Source organism: Prenolepis imparis, unplaced genomic scaffold (genome assembly GCF_030444845.1).
Source record: "Prenolepis imparis isolate NDT839.2.m4 unplaced genomic scaffold, iyPreImpa1.0 SCAF_1, whole genome shotgun sequence".
NCBI lineage: Eukaryota > Metazoa > Arthropoda > Insecta > Hymenoptera > Formicidae > Prenolepis > Prenolepis imparis.
Genome location: NW_028141159.1, coordinates 17,335,302 through 17,348,627, shown reverse-complemented (window position 1 = coordinate 17,348,627; position 13,326 = coordinate 17,335,302).

Sequence of the window (13,326 nt, the reverse complement as noted above, 5' to 3'; positions counted from 1 at the left end):
AAGCCCGTGGTAAACAGAAGATCCTGTGGGGAGAAGACCATTCCCCCCCTTCCTCTTCCTTCCTTTTTTCTTGCCTCTTCCTCCTTTCCTCTGCCGTGCGACCGTTTCACAAAACGGTTACGTGAGCGCCGCGCTGCTCACAAAGGGATACGCAACTTCCTTTTTTCTTTTCCCTCTTTCTTTCCCCTTTTTTCCTTCCGAATTCGTGCATGAACGTTAATAACCGCGCCCGGCAAGGAGGTGACGCGGACGTTGTTCACCTCTCTTTCGAATCGGCCGGAAATGCACAGAGACCAATGACATCCTGGAGAACAAACGGTCTCTTTCAAAAAGAATCGCAATGCAAATAAATGTGTATTATTGCGAATCGTAAAATTTTCGGATCTATAACATATCTATACCAGCGACTCTTACATTTAAATAAGAGCTTTTAAAAATTACCCTTTTATAGCAGAAAGAGAGAGAGAGAGAGAGATTCTTATTCTATCTAGTTTTTTTTTCGCCTGATTAAATATCAACCTGTTTACACTTTGAGATATTTATTGAATATTTATTTATTTATTTATTTTTTTTTTTTTGAGAAAGATGTACCCAAGTGAAAGGAATGGAAGAAATTAAAAAGAAGGATAAATAGCGATTTTAACATTTTAAGATATTATATATTCTAACTTTATTAAATCTTTATTGTGTGCTTTTCATTTTTTGCCCTTTACAAGTGACGTTTTTTTTTTTTACTTTGTTTTTGTAGTTGAAACACGTATAGAATTAGTATGTAACACAGATTTAGATGGTTAAAAATAACACATAATAACATTAACATTGTTAGAATTCAATTAATTTTTGGTGCTTTAAAAAATAAAATCTATCAAATAAAAAGAAATTAATAATTCATGTGCAGCTTCTAACTCCGATGTGATTCGACAATTACAATATAAACTAGAATTTACATATAAACACACACACACATGTATATTTGAAATGATATCTAATTTACTCCGAGAAAAACTGAAAAGATACGAGTAAATCATAATGTTGCTACATTATATCCTCATAAGAGAATCATATATTACATATTAACATTTAGCTTTCACACACTGGTACAGACCTGTACGTTATTATGCTACAGAGTGCTTTCATTTCAGGAACAAAGATCGCGGAGACTAATTTCGGTGAATTGAATTTTCGATGCTGTAAACGAGCAATCTTCAGGCATAATCAACAGATTAAATTATAAAAATATATAATAGTTATAAAATTCGTATAGTAATAGAAATATAATCTTATTGTATTTTGAAGCATTAAGCGTAAAAATTTATATTAAATCAATGTATAAATGTACGTGGAAATTGCAAAACATTCAAGATGCAAAAAAATATAAAAAATTTTAGATTTTTCTTTTTAAAATTCAAAGCAAAGAAAAACAAAACCAAAAAAAATCTCGTGCACATATCGGTATATTATGAATTTTTGTAACTTTGTCAAATATCGTAAAAATTTCTTAAAATCTGTCAAGCGAAACTAAACCTAATTTGCAAACCAACACTTGAATTTTTCGGTAAAACGATACGATAAATTAATGTGCAAACTATTTTCGCGCGTCTATAGCATCGAGATCTGAATTCACCGGAGATACATTCTTATTAGAATTTTTATCAAGTTACGCAATCCTTATCAGAAATCAATGTTCGACGATACGACGATATATCGAGCAGATCCAGCAGGCCGGGACGAGTGCAATATGATTGTAAATATCAACAAATATTGCCTTCATCCCCACCTGCCTGATCCTCGATGATTTTCATTTCCAACTACTCGAGAAGACAAATTCCTGTCGCGAATAGCGTTCTTCCTCTTCTCTCTCTTTCTCATTTTCTTTTTCTTTCTCGTTCACTGTCGGTCGATCCCTTTGTTTCGAGTTACGCGACGGGACACAATGCATCCCGATAGGCCGGGACAAGTGCAATATTGAAGTACTTCTCACTGAATATTGTCACGCATCTCGACCTATCTCCCATGCAAAATGTGACGCGGCTTTTCCGGCGTCGATGAATCGCCCGAACAAACGACGATATATACTTTTCGACTCGACGGTAGTCATTCCGCTCCAATTTGCGACGCAGGATCGTGCGAGTCGAAGCCAGGGCCGAACCTGTCTAAGGGACCCGTAGATTACCCTGCGGTATTCCTTGTCTGATCACGTGGATCTCGTCTCTTCGTAGGAGCTATAAAAAGAAAAAAATTATAAATTTTAGGCCAGACTTAATTTTTTTAAAAGAAAACCAGATGACAACTATGATGCAATTGATATGCTCGCAGTCGTAATTATTATCAAGAAGTTTATTTTGAGAAAAGATGTATCGATAATAGCAGTGAGAAAAATGAATTTTAAAAGGTCTTATACATTCGCTTTTCGGATAAATTCTTTAAATTCTTAAAAATTTGGCAAAAGCTAAAAGACACATGTGCTATATATGAGCCAATTAATTCGAGCTGATGATTCTGCGAAATCATTCGCGTCGCGATCCTTGAAAAACTATCGCGAGCAACGTGCGTTAACGAACTTTGTGTCTCTCGACAATCGTCACCGGAAATTGCGCGCGAAGCCAGTCCGCTCGCGTTTCGCGTGACACGCACAACTCGTTAGATTACGCGAGAGATTACGCACGCCGCGTCGTAACACGCGTTCGTCCATTGATGAGGGAGAGAAATGCGCGCGCGCCCGCATCTCTTTCCCTCTATCTCCCCCTCTCTCTCTCGCTTGCATGCACAAGGGGCTCTCCGACGTGGCCTTGGCGGTCAGTCTCCAAATCGTAGAGCCTCTAACATCGTCTACTTCGAATCACAAATCATAGCCCGAGGTCGCCATTCTCATGGACCATAGGTCGTGCCTTGTTCTGCGTGCCGGTCCCCGAAAAATAGGGCCTCTCGAAATAGGGACAATAGGAACCCACCGCCGGAATTTCTGTGAAACGAGAAACCCGGGGCCCCGGCGCGCTAATTCTTATATACGTATATATGCACACACGAACACGAACAAACATATACACACCCGCGCGAACCGTTCGTTTCAAAATAGCTCAAGCAAATATGTAGGTTTTGAAAAGGGACTAATCGAAACAATAGAAATGAAAGAAATGTACGACGTCTATATATATATATTTTTTTTTCCAACAAGAACCTTCGACGTATTGTTTTCGAAATTCGATTTTCCACGTGAAACGAACGAGCCGCGCAAATATTCGCCCGTAGAGAGAAATGCGTTATTTATCGCTCACGTCTCATTTCTTCGTAACTTGTAACTCGACCTCTATCGCGGCACTTGGTGCGTGTAACGTAAACAATGTCTCGCGCTGTATCGAGCGCACTGTACTAAGGAACGCTCGAAATCTCTCACAAAAACCTTCCGCGTGGAATTATTCTCGAAGGATCTATACAATTCTCTCGATCGATCGACCTACATTTGACCCTCGGAAACCGTTTCGTGATTCTGAATACAAAATAAATACAAAGATGTGAGATAAAAACGAAAAACAAAGCGCCACGACGATGATGACGCGAGATGAAAAAAATGAAGACCATGTATTTGATTTCGTTCGATTTCGATCCTTTTTTTCATTTCGAAGGTCGACGAAAAAAACATTTCCAACTCGCGATATATCTTTATTGTAAAAAAAAAAAAAGAAGAGATCGATTGGAATTTATCGTTACTTAATCTTACCTAGAGAGAACAAATGAGGTTTCTTGGCGATATACGAGATCTTCCGCTTCCTCTTCTTGGTAAAACTCCCGTTCTCTCGTCACTCACGCGGTGTCGATTTTCGGAGCGGACATATAGAGAGATCGGAGATGCGGATCGACGCCGCCGACAATCATCGCCGTGTCAATTCGCCGTGACGCCTCTCTCTCTCTCTCTCCCGATCCTCACACAATGCCTCTTCGTCTTCTTTCTTTTTTCCTCGTATATTCTTCGGCACGTGACGCGCCGCGCCGGCGGGCGGCGCGCTTGATCGAGGTGCGTCACACGCAGGAAATAAATCGGACGCGATTTACAATAGATTCCGCGCCGCCGACGAATCGATCCTGGTTCATTTCATCACTCGCGGTAGATCACTTTTCTCTCATCTTTCGGGGGGATTTTTTTCCTCGTCAGGACCTTCCTCAGGATCGAATGTGTACCTCTATACTCTATATAGTCTGGCCTCTTTCACTGCACAACACAATTCCGCGGGCGGACGATGAGAATTACGAGCGCGTGTTACGAACAGAAGAAGAACGGAACCGGTATATATATGCCGGAGATTCGGGAGACGAAGAGACTTACCGACCGGATCGCGCGAGGACCTCGAACAAACTGCGGCCGTGGCCAGGTGTCCCGCCTCTTTATTCGTTTTGGGCCCCAGATAGTGGGGGGGACTTATTCTTATTTAACAGCAACGCAAGAGCAGCAGCGACGATGCCGGCAATGCGACGCGACGACGAGGCCCCGAATACCGAAGAGAGAAACTCCCTCTTCCTCCCTTTTCTCCTCTCTCTCTCTCTCTTCTTCCCTCTTTCCCTTCTCCTTGTCCTCGACGTCCTTTGGGCGTCTCTTTTTCTCTCCCTTCTTCTCTCTCTCTTCTGCATTGTTCGGCGATCAGTCGTCCGGAGCCCGCCAAAATTGTATCAGCTGTCCTGGATTCCGCCTGCGGCTCCTTTCAGCGGCGCGACACACACCAGCATCGACGACCGCCCCTTGTTCTTCTTCCGTCCAGATCCACCGTCCAGGTTCCGTCCAGGTTGCTCTTCCGTCCAGGTAGGCAAGTCCACCAGCAGGCGGCGAGCGACCAATGGGAGATCAGGGAGCGACGTATGGAAAAGATCCGGGGGAGAAATCTCGCCATTGGCGTATCAGGGAACGATTATAATTAACGCTTGACGATTATACACGCGTGCGACACAACGAGACAAAACGACGGTTTGCGCTTACAGCTCGCGCACGCGTGCACGTGTGTGTGATTTACGACGAATGTGACAGATATCCGTCGCGACACAGGACGAGTCCTCCTGCTTTCGTCCTGCCTATGCCTGCCTATACCTGTCTATGCTTGCCTGCCTGCCTGCCTGCCTGCCTACTTTCCTTCCTTCCGCGCGACCGGGTGCCATCGGTGGAAATCCGCTCCTCAACGGAACAGCGGATTAAACGCTTTGTGATTTATCGGCGGGGTAGAATCGAGAATCTCGGAATAAAAGCTTCGAGAAGCGCTATATATAATTGACCAATTTTTTTTTTGCAATATAACATTTACAGAGATATCGTAAACGAATGAAAATAAAGCATATCGTGACTAGATTATCAAATCAAATGTCGAGATCATCGTTAAAACTGAATACTTGACAATTCTTGACAAAGGCTCAATCAAATGACTATTCGAGCTCATTAATTGTCACGAAACGTCATGAGACTCTTCTCTCTCCTCTCCCTTTTTCTCTCTTTTGAATGAATTAATAATATAAAATATTAATATTCAAAAGGAAGAGAATAGATGCACAATATTAATATAAATAAAAACATTTAATTAAAGATTAAATAATTTCTAAAAATATACAGTTTTGCTCCATAGAATAACTGCATAAAAATGATAGAAATATTAAAGCGAGTAATCATATAAAAGTGATAAGTTACAATATATTATTCTCGTCGAATCGCGCGCAATAATATCGTACTGTACTTAATATACGTTTTCCGGTAAATTTCTTTTCATCATGCGGTAAAACGTAGATCGATTTGTCATGCTAAGAAATGAAACGCCTTCTGCGTTAGTACTTTATAAATAATGCTTTGTAATCCGCGGTTGCCTCGTCATCTCGCTAAAGTGTTTAGTCTTGTTTACTTAGCAATTTTACGCATCGCAGAATATATACATGTTCGTTGCGTTCGCCACATTTGATAATACATTTATAAATATATGTAAATAAGATAGCTTTTACATATATATCCCCCCGAAAAATGCGAATAAGAATCTTATCTTTGAATTCATTTTACGTGATATGTTTCAAAACTAATAGATTATAAAACAACAATTGTGAAATAATTAACTTTACAGCATTATTATGCTACAGACATTTGAAAGAAGAATTTTAATTTAAATTTAAGATTTGAACGCGTATAACAAAATTTTTTGTTATTTTCAGCTTAAAAAATTAACGTCAAACATATCGAAAGATCGATTCACAGAATTTCTCTTGATCTCAATTTAAAATACATTGTGTAAATTCTTATGAAATTGTAAGAAAATTAAAATTAATCGAGCATTAATATAATGCAAAAAAAAACGGATTGCAAATCGAGGAAATAATAAATAAAATCTGGGAGAATGATGACATTGGGCTCAATCGGGAGCTACATTATGCGATAATACCGATTTCAAACAGTTCGGCGCTTTGTCAGGCTGCGCGTCCAGGTATCACCTGGAACAGCTGAAACTTACGTTCACCACGTGTTCGTGTCATTAAAAACGTAGGCTTCACTTTGTAACAGGTTGGCACGCTCCTCAACATTATAGCAACACGCCTCTCGGCACACTATCCTGCGTTATCATTTCTTAACGAACTTTGCAGTATCTACCTTACTTTACTATAAATAATATTTTATCGATATTTAATTATTAAATCGATTGCACGCGAATATATTGATCCGACTTAAAAAGAAAAAGATTAAATCTACTCATTATAAAACTACTATCTAGTCATAATCTAGTTATAAAAAAATCCGTGTTAGGATATTTTTCTATCATTGCTCCATTTTTCTCTTACTATTTCTATTATTCTTTTATTATTATGGATTGATTTTTAGATCACTTTATTATATATTTAATTTCTCTTTACTATAGAAAAAACATTTTTGACAGAATATGTTTTTATAAAAGATTTTTTTATCCATTTTCCTTTTCTTACTATTTATAATACATTATCTCTAACAATTTATGAAATAAGCATTATTCTGAGCTATAGAGAAAAAATGCCTTGCTGAATTCTTTGTCAAAGCCTAAATGTTACAAATTTTCCACGTGCGTATTATTCTTTTGTCTGCGTATCTAAAATCCATCTTTTTTCTCGTTATTCTTTCTATCCGTTCGGCCGACGTCAAAACAAAATTCCTCAAAATTTATGGAAAAAAACGTGATTATTACAAGAACGTAACGCGTACATTATTCTTTGGTTCCCGCGCGATCTCTCACCCCGAGAGATATGCATATTTGTCTTATCTTTTTCTAATAGTTTTTTCGCATGGAAAGAGAGGGAAAGAAAGAAATCGATCAGCTCGATCAGCTGCGAATGTTTATGGATACAGTAGTGCAATCGTCGCACAGCGATTTTCTTTGTGCTCCTGGGGGGAAGAAAGGGGAAAGAAAAATCGAGGAAAGGGATGATTGAGAACCACTTGTAGGAGGACAGCTGCGCTCTGCGAGCGCATCTGCTGCCGGTTGCGCGGGCACGCGCTTACATATACTTATGTAGTGAGAAAAGTATACTTACATGCACATATGAGAAAGCCACCTCTACTTCCTCCTACACGTCACTCTTTTTTCCCTCTCTGTGTTTCCATGCCTCTTTTCTGTTTTTCTTTGATCGTCCTCGCTCCCCTTTTTTTTCTTTTCCCTCCCCCTTCTCTTTCTCTTTCTGGCTACCTTTCTTGACACGTCATATTCTTCTGGAATTACGCAATTATGGTAATGAGTTGTAATTCAAGTTTTATTATAATCGTCTCATGCCTCGTTACTCCATAAATTATTGGGCCGATTTCTTTAAAGTATTGTATTATGCGTTATCAAGACAGATTTACTCATTTATTATATATTTTTTCTATATCGATCTTATTTTCTTCCCTTGTCTTTTTACGAAAATTCTAGTATATATATTTTTTAAAGAGAGCTCAAAACATAAAATATCCTCGATTCTTTTTTACATGGGCATATTAATTTCTCATATACATTTGTCTTGTTCCTCGTAGAGAGGAGAATGCTTGATGTTTTTATAATATATGTATAACTGTATAGGCTTTAAGCCTATATTACACTTGTAACTCTATTATTATTCTCTTGACCTTATAAAGTGGCTGATGCCATAAAATGTCACATAAACTATACCTTATTCTATTCGACGCTGCCTACTGCTCTTGAACCCCGTCCGAAAAAACTCTCCTCCCGGTCCATCTTCTACAGAAACTGCATAGATGTTTCGCGTGCACGCTCTCTCTTTCCTTTTTCCCTGTCGTCTAAAGCCAAAACTGACCACTAGTTGCAAATATCCGTCTTTTTCTTGTATATTCAGAGAATACCACGTGTATCTATTCCATTTCGTGATTGGAGGGTTGGCAAAGCCCTTTAGCATCCCTCCTACTCCGAAACGAGGAACTGGTATACCTCGTTCATCCAGAAAGAAACGAGACCTCGGGTCGTTTATGGCGTATATAAACCGTCGCTGTGCTCTCCATCCCTCTCCCTTTCTCTCTCTTTTTCATTCGAAAAGCCTTCTCGTGCAGCCCTCTTGTGTATATAGGGTGATTCGCAACTGAAATTGAAAGTTCAAGGGCAAATAGCATCTGAATCTCGTATAAGAATTCTCGCGAAAGAATATCAAGATAGTATTAATCTAGGTGATTATAAAAGGTTAAAAAAACTTGATATTTAATTTTAAACGAGGAGAGTTTTTAATTAATATACATAATTAACAAATTTTGACAAATATATTTTTTATCCTTTTATAAGAATTTTTTATCTGTGGTTCTCGAACTGTGTACGTCTTAGAAGTCAATCTTGAATATTATCTGGAATACTATTGTATGCCACTCTTCTCTCTATAAATTTATTTCTATTTAAGATTTTTCGAACTCTTAAAATGTGATGTTAGATTTGAAAATTCTTGTTTAGAAATTTTAAGTATGCAAAACATTAATTTTTCGTCCCATTTGAATTTTACACATCTTCTAAATGTCTATGTACATTTACATACAATATTTGAGATTGACAATTAAAGTATATGATATTAGCTTGATCCGAAACGAGATTTTTACAAAAGGAATTTGAGACAATGTTTATCATTATTTTATAATTCTTTTGATAATGAATTTTAAAATTAATATAAAATTGTTTTAGTAATAATTAATAATTAATTTTTTTATTTATAATGGTCATATATTTAAATATAATTAAGAGTCTAGTATTCTTTTACATTAGACAATTTTGTACGATATAAATATCTTGACAATTCAACATAAAATTTCTGAAATAAAAGAAATATCTTACAACTTACAAGTAATATCGAGCCTAAAACTTGAGAGTTGAGAATTCTTCAACTTTTAACTCTTGGAATGTTTCTTCGGACCAAACACCAGGAATGTTCTTCTTTTCTAAAAATAACCTTTTTTTTGTTTCAAAAAAATTCGGTATTGTCGGTTGCGAAACACCCTGTATACCTGGCCTGCTGCAACGCGCGGCTTATGCGGGACTTTGTGCATCGTACGTCGCCAGTGTGATGGTGTGCGGTGCGGTGCAGCTTGCCAGCCAGCCGGTACGCACAATACCGGCACCGAAAATTTTCTTTGTTCCTATTGTCCGTAGGATTTTCATCGTGTGACGCTCACGGGTCTATGCTTACGAGAAAATTTCAGATTTTGCCTCCTGTCCTCTTGTATCTTTTTCCTTTCCATCTCATTCTTCTTTTTCCCTACTCGTTTTCTCTCTTTCGTCCGCTTTCCGCAGGCACCCTCTCGCCTGCGTCCACGACAGCTCGCAGATCCTTTGTCTCTTTGTATATAGTGTGTCCCTGTTTTCTGTGCGAAAATTTGGCTCGAGTTAGAGAAGATTTTTCCTCAACTAAAATTATGCTTCTCGATGCATTGTTAATAAAAAATCTAGAGATTTCGAGCATTATAAAGTTCGAGAACGCGAATGTGTATTACATACGTTGAAGTCGAAGAGAATTGCATTTTCTTTTCACATTTATATTTCTGCAGTATAGTATTTTTATATTTGAAAATATTCGAATCGATCTGTAATTGTTGATGTGTAAATGTAATTCTTTAATTATCAACAAAAATATATTACTGATAATTTTCGAAAGTTCTGATCGTATGTTAGCAGAGATGATTTCAGAATCGTCTTTAGAAAAATTTTATGATATTTTCCTTTCAATGATTTGTGGAACTTATCAGATACCTAATAGAAAAGTTTGTTTTCTGACAACAAAAATTATTTGAAGTACTTAAAAATCAAATCCTCTTATTAAATATTGATCCCGAAAGTTATCGAAGGAAAAACACCCCAATATTTTCTTCGACGTCGATTATACTACAATAGAAAACTATTGACTCAAATTAAAAAATCAAATATTTTCCTATAATGTTATCATTTGTTTTTAAATATGTATTTGTTAAGAGACAAAGAGAGAGCTCAAATTTTTAAATTTCTTTCAATAAGTTTTCTCAATCTCCGTAATAGGTTTATATTTATTTATTTTATATAATTTATTTATGTTTTCTTTTGTGCTCGTGATATAAAATAATAAATTTTTTAAACTAGATATAATTAATTTGTGATAAGTTTTTTCGCAACATTATTCGCAAGAAAAGATACTTTTATAAAATTGGGATTTTACAATCCTGAGGATACAAGAGACGATTTGAAACGCCCTGTATATGCCTGTTTTTGTTGGATGTGGACCGAACGGAGCCCATCAATAACCGAACGGAAACGATCGTGTCTCCGGAATTTGCGTGCCCGGAGAATTTTCCGATTTCTTTCGCAGGAAAACTGCCAGTATAATATTGTATGCAGTTTATGCACAATTTTTACATCGAAGCTGCTCGAAAAGTGCATCTGTCTTTTTTTCTGTTCATCTGTCCGTTCTAACTGTACATTGACGAATTTATGTGATGCGGAATTAAGTGAGATACGCGAATTAAGAATGCTGACTGATATTTATTTTTTGAATTTTGTTTTATATTGTATATTTCAAAGATGTGTCTTCTTTTTTGTTGACTTAGCATTGGGACGCGTGAAGATTTATTTATTATATAACATATTGTATATATTGAAACTAACAAAGAGTATCATAACTGCATTTTTTAGGCATTCTTCAGTTTCTGAAATTTCTTTTTCTTTTCTTTTTACGGATATCTTTAGTGATATATTATACACGGATATTTTTAGGGATATTTTTTACACTTTCTCTTTTCTTTATTTTTAACTTCTATTATAGAATTTGTAGGATTTACTGAAAATAGCCGATGGTATTATCCAGTTTAAATTCTTAGGACTCCCTTGGTGACAAGTTATTATATCGTCGGCGAGTCTATACTATTTTATACACAAAAAAGATTCGCATTTTTCCTGAAATATTTTCTAAAATTGTGTAAAAAATATACTTACAGAGATTCAAAGTAACGTTTATTAAAGAATCGTAAAGTCCCCCGTATGCTCGAAATTCAATGTTTGATCGATTTCGGAGTCACCGCCTTCTGCAAAGAATAAATATCGAACGGTATATCGGAGAAAACGCAGGAAAAACGGTGGGGCGAACCAAGTTTGTTCAATGTCAACACCTGCCCAATGTCATCGGCGCGTGCCCCTTTCCGTTTGCAGGCTCCATAATTATGACGTTGAAATATTTTTTAACCGGGACGAAATTAAGTATATCGAGTATAGTTTGAAATATGTATATTTCACGTAAAATTTTCATTGAATTTGAACAAGAAATAAAAACTGTGTGAAACCATTGCATCGTATTATAACAATTACCACTCAAAAGAAAGCAATGTGGCAAATAATTACAAAATATTATCTAATAACTTTTCACGACGAATTATTGATAAACGATGGAACTTTTATGTCACAATTATATCGCGATCGAATTGTCGCGGTGCCACAATTACGTCGTAGAAACCTACAATTTCGGCCCTTATCGCTTTATGTGATTCGAAAATCTCGAGGGGCAACGGCAAGATGGGCCGGGTATATCGTCGTCAATACACCGTATGGACCTTTGCACGGTAGGCAGGAGCCCACAGATGGCAAGCGCCCGATCCCTTGCTTAAATTTTTGACCGCGGGTACCAACGACGACGCGCTGCTCCTCGTGCCACCTGCTCAACACGTACATAGAGAGAAAGAGAGAGACCAGGCCTCTATTCGTTAAACCTCACGATTTTTGACAGCCACGAGCGCAATTTCAATATGATAAATTGTCTCCTTAATCAATCATATTTAACTTGAATTATGATAGGAAAATTCTACAACTTTTCTCGTCCGTTCAATTCATCGTGTTTTTCACAATGTCATATCAGGCCACGTGCGAGATTATATTCATTTTTTCGCGATCGAAACGATAGGCATGTATTATCTTGTAACAATTATTTTTGCAGAAAAATATCAATCTAATATTCACTTGCTTAAAATAATATAACGATATATGATATATATAATAGCTATATATATAACGTAATACAAAGAGACGCGATTATTATCGTCAATATTATACGTTATCGTTACTCGAGATTTATTCGTCTTCTGGAAGACGTTCCCCTTTTTCGTCGCGGTGGAATCCTTTTTCTTTTCTAAAGAGAACCGCATTCTCCTCCATTCGCGTCCGATCAATCGCGTGAGGACCGTTTCTCACGCTTCGATTTTTTTTCCCTTCTGCCACGTCGCGTAACTCGTATTTCCACGTGCGTATGCAACGAGAAAGAGAGAAAAAGAAAGAAAGAGAGAGAATCTCGCAGGCAGGCAGGAGATGTACATTACAGCTAAAGAGCAACAGAGAGAGAGAGAGAGAGAGAGAGAGAGAGAGAGAGAGAGAGAGAGAGAGAGAGAGAGAGAGAGAGAAATAATGTCGAGAATATTGAGTTGCAGCAGCGTGTATTTAGAAACGATCATGCGGCCAGGCGATGTTACAGTTCGGGACGAGTTTTGAAAAAGCTTTGTTCGCGTTCTCGAGAGCGAGGAAGTAGGTCTGTTATGCGCGCGCACGCATATATGTCGATGCGTGTGAGTATGTCATGTATGTCATGTATGTATGCGTGAGCAAAGCGTTATAAGACCGCGCTAGTGCGCTACCGGAAGTTGGAACGCACATAATAATGTTCCTGGGTGCGCCCGCCCGCTGGACGGCTATTTTTCGCTTCACTGGCAAATAAAAACAATGTAACGATCTCGGATTTCAACGGAGCGACTCGACGCCGTTTCGCTAAAATCCACCGCTTTTCCATCGCTTTTCCCACCGGAAGGGATTTGTCCCGAAAAAATGCGCTTCATCCTCCTCTCCTCGTCCTTTCGTGTTTTTACTTTGCTGC